General features: G+C 43.7%; 1 non-coding gene across 1 annotated transcript; it reads left to right on the plus strand.

The window, feature by feature from the left end:
* The first annotated feature begins 486 nt into the window (after nucleotides 1-486).
* Nucleotides 487-598, plus strand: LOC118590484. Its single transcript, XR_004945782.1, has one exon. It is a non-coding gene; the product is annotated as a U6 spliceosomal RNA (small nuclear RNA).
* Nucleotides 599-10,639: the final 10,041 nt, after the last annotated feature.

Genomic DNA, 10,639 nt, shown 5'->3' on the forward strand with positions numbered 1-10,639 from the left:
AGATCCACCTGCCTCTGCCTCCCAAGTGCTGGGATTAAAGGCATGCGCCACCACCACCCAGTATAACATATTTTTATTTTAAAGTTTTTTTTTTAAGTATGTGTGTGTGCATGTCTATGTGTGCATATGTACACATGAGTGTCCATGGAGGCCAGAGATCTTATGAAGCTAGAGTTACAGGTGGTTGTGAACTTCTCAACATGGATGCTCGTAACCAAAGTCGGGCCCTCTACAAGAGCAGTATGTATTCCTTTTTTTTCTCCTTTTTTAATTTATTATATTTGTGTTTTAATTTTACACATCAGCCATGGGTTCCCCTGTCCTCCCCCCTCCCGCCCACACCTTCCTCCCAGCTCCTCCCCTCCATTCCTGTCTCCTCCAGGGCCAAGACTCCCCTGGGGATTCAGTTCAACCTGGTGGATTCAGTACAGGCAGGTCCAGTCCCCTCCTTCTAGGCTGAGCAAAGTGTCCCTATGTAAGCCCAAGGTTCAGCACATATACTAAAATTGGAATGATACAGAGAAGATTAGCATGGCCCCTGCACGGTATGTACTCTTAACCATGGAGAGATCTCTCCAGCCCAATAAAATAAATCTTTTAACAAAAAAAAGTGTGTGTGTGGGGGGGGAGAGTCCAGAGAAGATAGGAAGTAGGTCTAGGCTAGAGGATTTAAAGACCCACCCACACCAGTGACTCACTTCCTTCAGCAAGGCTCCACTTCCTAAGTATTCCAAAGTTTTCCAAAATAGCACCACTATCTAGAGACAAAGTACTCCAACGCAAGGGCCTTTGGTGGTCACATCCTACCCCAACCCCAACCTCATGGGCTCCCTGTCCTAGGTCTCAGGAGACATCGCTTCATAGTCTAATTACATACCCAACTATTTAGCACTAGCCACCTCAAGCTGATTTCTCTTAGCCGTCATTTAAAACTCCATGGAACAAATATCTTTATCCCTTCTGAATAGTACAAATTACACATTGTATTGATCATGACCAGGGCATGCAGACTTTTCCAGACTGGGCCTCAGACTCTCTGTGCCCCACACTCTTATGCATTCTCCTTTTGACCCCACTACATCCATCTTTGAGTTCACTGAGGTCAGTAGGTGATTATTTGGGGAAGGCCACTGTATTCAATGCGTCCTTCATCATGACCTAGTATGGACCCCAAGTTCTCTCTCTCTCTGGGTGCAGCAGGACCATACCCTTATGCCTTCATCTTCTACAGCTTCTTTTCTATTTGGGACTTTATAACTCATGTCTGGCATGATCAATATCTCTCACATAATCCCATAATTACTACCACTAAATTACTTAATGAATTACTCTGTTCAGATTTGTGTCCTACAGAGTGTTGTGTTTCCATTGACAGGAGGAAACGGCACTGGTGGGTCGGCGGGAGCGGCAGAAAAGTTATGAGCTCTGACTACCAGAGTTAGAAAGAGCTTCATTAGAAAGAAACCAGGCCTGGAAAGGCAGAACGATGGCAGGAGCAGAGCAGAGAGGAAACAGAAAGAGAGGTGCAGAGAGAGAGCGTGGGGGTCCATGTCCAGCTTTTAGGGTGGGACGTAGTCACCTGTTGATGTAAGGCACCAGACAGAACCCCAAGCTGCGCATGTGCAGAATCCTAACATTTCTGACTTTTGCTTATTATAAAAAAGCAAGTAAATAGGAATAGGGGCGTCGTTTCTCCCAGAAAAAAAAATGGCTTCCAGCTGACTTGGTGGGTGTCAGTTGGCCCTTAGCGGGAATAGGAAGGGAGGGTCTTTCGAGGTAGATAGGCATCTTGGGATGGTGGGTAAGGCTGTCCTGCTGCTCTGGAGTGGTCCATCCCTCTTGCCTTGGCACCCTGGCTGCTTTTGTGTCTGACAGGATGCTGATCAGACAGGAAAGGCCTGAAGTAGATCCAACCTGTCCAGATGGATTTAAGTTGGTTCCTGGAGCTTGGGAAAGTTTTTGAACATGTTAAGAAGTAGCCATGAGAAGATTAGTGACCAAAGGTCTTAGCTTTGTAGTATTTAGTACTCTGCTTATATTGGTTAGTGTTAATTAGAGAGACAGAGAGATTGGTAAAGTTAAGCTTTATCAGAGACAGATTACTTAAGGCAACTGTTTCCTTTACTAGTTTGGTATCCAGGAGACAGGTGATCAATTGTTAAAAGCATTTAACAGTAATAGATGGTTATATTAAAGTCTGTTTTGCAGAGCCCAGACACTTTTGGGTCTGGGAGTGTAAATACTTTTTAGCTGTTACAGTTTTTTACTTGATGATTTCTGGACTCCAGTTCTGTGGTGGTCCTGTACCATTAGCTGAGCAGTGAGTTAGAACAGGGAACTGGGAAGAGAAAAGCTGGTGGTGCATGAGAACTTATTTCTTTGGAATTAGGGACAAGGCAAAGATCAGGGCCCTGTATGTGTGCACAAGGAGAAGCACAGGCAGGTGGGTCTGCAGTGAGGCACATGGAAAGCTCCACTGGAAATCTTTTCCCATTAAGTAACCCTGAAAGTGCAAATAAGTCTGGTGAGGTGGGTAATCCTGTCCTCCCTACCCCAACGATAGGGAAATGAGGAGAGGTGACATCCCAAAACTCCCAAGACCAGAACAGTGGCTCTGGTGTCCAGAAGGAAAAAACAGATCACTTCCATGCTGCGTTCTGAGTTCCCTGCAAACGAGCTTGTGGCCAAACCTAGGTCTGCTGGAGGTCTTAGCTTGATGTTCCCATGCCATCTTGGTACCTGGGGGCAGTCAGCTCATTGGTTGTCTTTCTAGGTGGCACTTTGAACAAGGCTCACTTAGTAAAACAGGGACCCAACAGCTCTCTGGAGCCAGGGTGTGCCAGCACTTGGCAATTTTTTCCTCGGGTTTTTTTTTTTTTTTATCTCTTCTCTGGAGATAAATGCCTTGAATGTCACAGATGACATTTTCACCTGTGGGGTCAGGAGCTTTACTTCCCAGATGTCTATGTCAAGGAGAGAGACCTGCCAGGAGGCAGGCTATAAACTGATCTCTGGCTCAAGAGCCATACTGACTATTGTAAACTTACTTGCCTGGATCTTCTTCCAGACCCATCTGTGCCTCTCACTACAGCGTAAGAATGAGTGGGAGGAGTTAAGGTGAGTTAAAGTGAGAGTCAGCAGAAGCAGCCCACAACAGTAGAGAGCCCACCCAGTCACTCAGGAGTTAAGGTGAGGTGGGCTAAAGCCCATCCACTGTCGGAGAGCAGATAAACAGAAGTGGTTGCACGTGGCAGAGAAAACATCAGCAATGGGGAGAGAGAAGGGTTCAGAACTTTAGCAGAAAGCTTGGGGATAAAGTATCTCTTTTTCTTTGCCCTTTCACTGGCAGAAGTTCCCACAAAACTGTTATGTGGCCAAATTTACTGGTATCCACCAATTTTAATGGTATCTATCCCTTTGTCCCATGGATGCAGCCGAGAGAGTAAAGTAAAAAATTAAAATAACAAACCAGGATCAGACTTCAATCCCAGGCATCCTTGAGGCAAGGAGAAGGATCAGCACAAGTTACCCCCCCCCCACTTCATCAAGGGAAGGGTAAGGGCTGGGAGCTTATGCAGCATGTGGACTACCTGGTGGTCTGACAGCATTGACCTCCTTGTCAGGAGAGAAAATGTGTCCTTGCCAGTGCTGCCCAAGGACCACCCCCAGGGGGTTGGGCATGTGAGGAATATAGGTCAGGCTGCAGATGCAGGACTCAGCAATCACATGTGTGGTGGAGGACCTGGCAGTGGTGGGGCAGGAGCCGCTGCTGAGGTGGCAAAGGAGGTCGTGAGCACAGTCCTGACTGTACTGTGGTGGCGGTGGCGGTGGCGGTGGCGGCGGCGGCAGCAGCAGTGGACAGGGTCACAGGTCCTAGGTACAGAGTTTCCACAACACTCAGCTCCAGATGCTGGGTGTGAAGAGAACTTCCTATCCGAGATCTGAATCCACAGCACCAATGAAAGGATGAAAGGCGCTGGTTGGTCATCTGAAGAGTCATGGGCCATGGTTACCAGAGTTAGAGTGGGCTTTATTAGAAAGAAAGGGGACAGGAGGGAGAAGCCAGGCCTGGCAGAGATGGGGAAGCAGGGCAGAACAGACAGCAGAGAGGAAACAGAAAAGGAGGGTGGGGGTCCACGTCCAGCTTTTCAAGGCTGATACATCATCGCCCGCTGTTGATGTAAGGCGCCAGACAAGACCCTGAGCTGCACATACACAGAATCCTAACACCCATATTTTGTTGATTAAAATTTTTAAGAAAGTTCCAGGACAATGAAAGAACAGCATTCTGATGGGCTGATATGTCCTAAAACCTAAAACTTATAGAAGATACAGGGATAATAGATGGGTGTTCTGACCACATAAAACACATACATGTAACAAATCAGAAAATAACAAATACACTGAGCTAATACACTGAGCTAATCACACTTTATTTGAAATTGATAGCGTGACAAGCAGATTATCAGACAGAAACAACAGCCTTTATAATCACAAGCTTTTTATAGTTATGATTAAAAAAAAACTCAAGCGAAAATAACTCTTCCCCACTTTAACCAAGTTCTTATGAATTTGTCATTTCAATATTCTACTGCATTTGGAGATGTTTTAAAATCAAGACCAGCTCTTGATTGGAGAGATTGGGAAACTGGTATTTAAATAGAAGTAGTGGACCTGAGAGATGGCTTAGCAGTTAAAAACATGTCGTGCTTTTGAAGAGGACCTGGGTTTAGTTCCCAGCACTGTGCAGGGCAGCTCAGAACTACCTGCAACTCTGGCTTTAGAAGATCCAACACCCTCTTCTGGACTACATCAACACCTATAATCGTGTAAATACCTACACACAGACACACACAGAGTCAGACATATATACAATTAACGATAAATCTTAAATAGAAATAATATAACCAAGGCAAGAAAGCCCTTGCTAGGCTGTGACTAGAACGCTACACTTTCAGCTGCCTGATCCAAGCTAGCTTCTTACATCTTCAGTAGTTCTCTTGCCCCTGAGCCAACCTAGAATTTAACCTCACAGGCTTACCAAACTCTAATCCATTGCCAAACTCTAGTAAAGGAATGCACAAGCTGAAAGAAATGTTATTGGTAATTGATCTCACAGACAGAAATCAAAATGACATTGGCTATAGTAAGTAACAGAGGCATTGTCTTGAGATAAAGGTTGGATGTGCCTCAAACGAGGTCAACTTCCGGCATCCACATGAAATAAATTGGAGGCAGCTTATCTCTGTGAAGGAAGGAGACTATAAAATCACAATTGCTAGAATGGGAGAAAACTGAAGCTGATTTCCATGGCAACAAAAGAGTTACGTGGGTGAAATAAGGCCACATAAAAATCTATGCACGCCACTTTAGAGGGAGAAAAATGACAAGCAAACGAGAGACTGACATCTATCAGGAGTTCCCTCAGAGGGCAGGCTGCCTCGGAGACTCCTGCATGCTGGGAGTCAACAAGGAGGCACCGCTGACCAGAAGACCACGTCTGACTTTTATGGTCCTCTGCAGATGCCCTGGCAGCTAAAGTCATCAAATACATCATGGACTGGATTCTTCATCAGACCTCTAGGCTGGGTTTGTTGTTGTTATTTTTAGTTGTTTGTTTTCTTTGTTTTTTGGCACTCAGTGAGTCTCCTCTAGGTGGAAGACTTTTGGTTGACATTTTAGTAATGTTAGAAGTATTTTCAAATTGCCACTTTCCTTTATCCTAATGACCACGTACGTACTAGCCCTGTGCGCATGCATGCCTGTCACAGCAGAAGCGTGGAGGTCAGAGGACAGCTTGTGGGAGTGAGTTCTCTTCTTACATCATGTGGATCCTAGAGATCAAACTCAGGTCATCAGGTTTGGTGGCAGTCACCTTTACCTGCTGGACCATCTCTCTGATCCTCTTTCCCTGTTCTCATATATTCCCCAATGTTTTTGTGGTTTCGCTTTTTTTCTTAAAAACAACCCAGTATAAGACAACCTATAAGCAATTCTATATATGCCCACTGTCAAATTCTTAGCATGACACAATCGCTATTCACATTTCTGGCATGTAGCCAAACATGTGTCATATTTCCAGCACTCAAAAGCTCCATGTCCCCATGACCTCGCACTTCCTTGGAATCACATGTCATTGCATGTGCTTCTCCAATAGTCTCTATGGTCTGTGCCCCATAATCCACCAGCTCTTTGCTGTCAACTCATCCATCATTGAGAGTGGATGGAAACCTCCTCCCAGAAGCCTCCCCTGGAAGTCCCATCCCACTTCAAGGGCCAGATATTCCCCAGGAGCATGCTTTCATGACAATCTCATCAGGTACTGAACACAAATGCTCATTGTACTGAACTGTAGTCTCCTACTGTCTCCAGTCACTTCTGCCAGGCTTTGTGCTCATCTCTGTGATTATCTGTCACCAAAGGGCTGGTGTCTAGCACCCAGTCCACATACAATGCATATTTATATACTGAAATGAATTCAAGGTAAGTATTCACTGTGAGTGTTTCCCAGGTTCCTGCTGGGTGCTGGGCCTCACTCGAAGCTTATTATCTCTAGCTAAATAGTTCAAACTTTTTTACTTATTTTGTTCATGTAACATCACCATTATGTTTCATTTCTGTATTTTTCATGATTTAGGGTTTCCAAGGCCTCAAAGAAGTTTCTCCTTTTTAAAGACATTTTTTTTTTTTAATGATGTGTATCAACTCCTGCACCTAAGGCTCAGGGATCACAGCAGAGGAGGGAGAGGAAAGATTGTAAGATCCAGAGAAATAGAAAGTTTGCCTTGCTTTGGGATTGTGTATCATAGAAATGTATAGGAAGCTATGCCCATGAAGTCTCACCAACATGGCTGTCTAAACAAGATAAGAACAATGAAGGTGGGGGATGATAATGATGTCAACATCAACGGATGTGCTAACATGGAGGAGAGAAAGTTTATGAGGCCTCAACCCTAGACAAAGAGCCACAGGCAACTGGAGAATGCTGAGAGTGGAAAACATGGTCTTCTCCAGGCAAGAACCCCAATTGATCTTCCAATACCAAGTGATCAGTTCTGAGACCCGATACACACAGGTAACATTATATGGACTAATCAGGCTGTATTCATATTCATGTATAGATAAGTATATAGAAAAACACACACATATAATAAGAATAATTAAAGTCATGAATTTGAAAGAGATCAAGGGGTACATGGGAGGAGCTGGAGAAAGGAAAAGGAATAGGAGGAGAAAGAAAATGTTAATATAATTATAAATACATAAGAAATATAATTTTAATTTCAAAAATAAAAATATTATTAAAAATAAAATAATTATGTATATATTTGCTGGTAGGGTGTGCATGGATGAGTGCAGGTACCTTTAGAGGCAATGGATCCTTGGGGTTGGAATTGCAGCCTGTTGTGAGACACCCAACATTGGTGCTGGGAACACAACTTCAGGCCACAGGTTTTTTTTTTGTTGTTGTTGTTTTTTTTTTAAAATGTGTTTTAATTTTATACATCAGCCATGGGTTCCCCTGTCCTCCCCCCCCTTCCTGCCCCCACCCGCATCTTCCCCCCAGCCCCTCCCCTCCATTCCCATGTCCTCCAGGACCAAGACACCCCTGGGGATTCATTTAAACCTGGTGGATTCAGTACAGGCAGGTCCTGTCCCCTCCTTCCAGGCTGAGCATGTGTCCCTGTGTAAGCCCAAGTTTCCAAACAGCCAGCTCATGCACTAAGGACAGGTCCTGGTCCCACAGCCTGGGTGCCTCCCAAACAGATCAAGCTATTCAATTGTCTCACTTATCCAGAGGGCCTGATCTAGCTAGGGGCTCCACAGCCATTGGTTCATAATTCATGTGCTTTCTTTCGATTTGCTATTTGTCCCTGTGCTTTTTGCAATCTTGGATTCAACAATTCACGCTCTTGCAGTCCCTCCTCTTTCTCGGCCGTTGGACACCTGGAGCTCCACCTGGGGCCTAGCTGAGGAACTCTCATCCAGGTTTTTTAAATATTTAGCCATCTCACAAACCCTCAAAGGAATTTCTTGATGATTTTTCCATAACTCAACTGCTCCAGATGGAAAACTGACAGAAGCACACCAGTAGACTGTTGGGGATCACACCTGAGATTAGAAGACAGACAGAAAAGAAATCTTAGAGACACACAAAACTGATAAACATGTTCACAACCTCTTATTTATAATCACTCCAAACCAGACAGGAAAGGACCAGTTTTACAATGGCAATATGATGGAGCAGGAAACCACAGATCCCCTTTTCCAATAAATACACTAATTAACAATATCCTCCTGAGAGAGAAGTCAGGATTAATTGAAGGTCTCCTGCACCCTAAGAAAATGTCAAATCAGACCCATGGAAATGAGGAGAGAAATTTGAGACCTGTGGAAATGAGAAGAGAAATTTGAGCTACTTCTGTCAGAGACCATTGGCTCAGAACCATGCAGGTTGGAAGAAGACCTACAAGAGCCATCATGTAGGGGGAGTGAAGGAGTTAGTTGTTTGATTCTCCAGTGTCCCAAATTTTCCAAGGAGGATCCAAGAATATTAAGTTCTATTGACTACCCCTAGAGCTCTGGTGGCTTTATAACAATCTAATAGACCAAGGGGACAATGGAGGTAACGCCCTGTAGGATCATGGAGGACAGAGAACCTTTTTGCATTCAACTCAGAGCAAGGCAATGGGGTGTCTAAGCTTTTGAATTCTACCTGGGAGTGAAAGTGTTGATCTGTGCATTTCATGTGCAGGGGTCCTAAGAGAACTGCCACCTTTCTCACCAGCTTCACAGCTATGATGGGCTCAGAAGGAGAAGCTGAGAGTGGGTTGGGTTTGTCTGGTAGTCATAGCTTCCTTCCCCAACTCAGTGCAGAAGAAGAAGACAAACTCTGCAGCTGCCTTCTACTCCACAGAGAGAGAAAAGGGTTGGAGAAGACTGCTAGCATCTCTGGGCTGGGATGACTGATGTGATCTTCCTGAGGCCAGTCTGTGAAGGATAAGCTGTCGTGGGTAGCCATTCCAGCCTTGGCCTGGAAGTTCTAATCCCCACTGAGGCTTTGGTAGTGTTCTCGCCTACAAGATGGGGCTGAGAGAGGACGCTGAAGACCCAGGATCCAAATGAGAGGGATCTCTTGGTGCCCGGACCCTGGACACTGGAGGTAGACCGAACAGAGTTCTCCAGAAAACACTGCCGGACTGCGCCATACCTTTGCCAGATCCTATAACCTACCTACCCCTTCATTTGTAAGTTACCCCACAAAATAACTTCCTTTTAACTATGTAGAGTGGCCTTAATAATTTCACCAATAATAAACGAAGCAATCGATTTGACTGCTATACAGACACCAAAACAGAAAGTCAGGGAAAATGAAGGATCGGCTGAAGATCTTTTAAAAAAAAAGGAATAGGAAAAGATCTCCCAAACCATATGCTAATGAAACAGGGATGTATGGTTTACCTGAAAGGGCATGAAATAATTCCAATAAGTTGTTCACTGAGGTCCAGAGAACAAAATGTGGGCAAAATGATAACTCCAGCAAAGGGTTATCAAGTATTAAAAACCCCACCTTGATTTCTCTATATCTTGTAACCAAAGTGTGGAGTGTCTTTAGCAATCAGGTCCAGTTCTGCTTGACAGGCAAGAGCAATAGCAAAGGACCTGTGTTGCCTCCCAAAACTTTAAAGGAATCTGATGTAAAGTCTTCCAAAACTGAGAAGACCAATCCCTCCCAAACTCATCTTAGTCCAGCACTATTCAGAGAGCAAAGCCAGTCAAAGATACAACAGAAGATGAAAGGCTTAGATGATGCCAGGAGTCAAAACCAGAGCATTCACATGTTAGGAAAGCACTCCACCACTGGCCTGTACTCTCAGCACCATAAAAATATAAAATTAAAGGCCAATATTCCTTATGAAATAAAACTACTTAAAAGATTCTAGCAATTAAAAGTATACATTCAAAGGATCACACTCAATAATAAAGGGGGATCAACCACTACAAGAGAAATGTTCAAACATGAAGATCAGTCAACACGATGCATATTATCAGAATAGAGGGTGAAATTGTGTAATCATTTTGATGAGTGAGAATGACATTTGATAACATTAAATGTTATTTTGAAACAAAAACTTCCAATAACCAGAGAAAAAAGAAAGTCTTTTTGACCTAATAAAGGTCACATATGAAAATCTCCTGGCTAACATAAGCGAAGTGGGGAGGCAAAAGTTTTTCCTTAACCAGAAACACACCAAGAGCAGCTCCTCTCCTCTCCCCTTCTCCTCACAGTGCTGGAGGCCCTAGCCAAAACAATTAGGCAAGAAAAAGAAATGAATGGAATCCAAATAAACAGAAGAGTTAAATTTGCCTGCATTTTCAGATAACGTAATTAGATACATATAAAAAAAAAACCCTTACAATGCTTCACAAAATCTGTTAAGTGTTTTAAACAAGTTCTGTAAATTAAAAGATGAAAGTCAGTGGTGTTTTGATATCTTAACAACTATCTGAAAGTGAACTCAATTAAATGATCCTGTTTTCAACATCATCAAAAGGAATAAAATACTAAACAAGAAACTTAACTAAGGAAGGAAAAGCCTCTGTAATGCTAACTATAAAACAAATTAAATAAGACATA

This window comes from Onychomys torridus, chromosome 8 (assembly GCF_903995425.1).
Source record: "Onychomys torridus chromosome 8, mOncTor1.1, whole genome shotgun sequence".
NCBI lineage: Eukaryota > Metazoa > Chordata > Mammalia > Rodentia > Cricetidae > Onychomys > Onychomys torridus.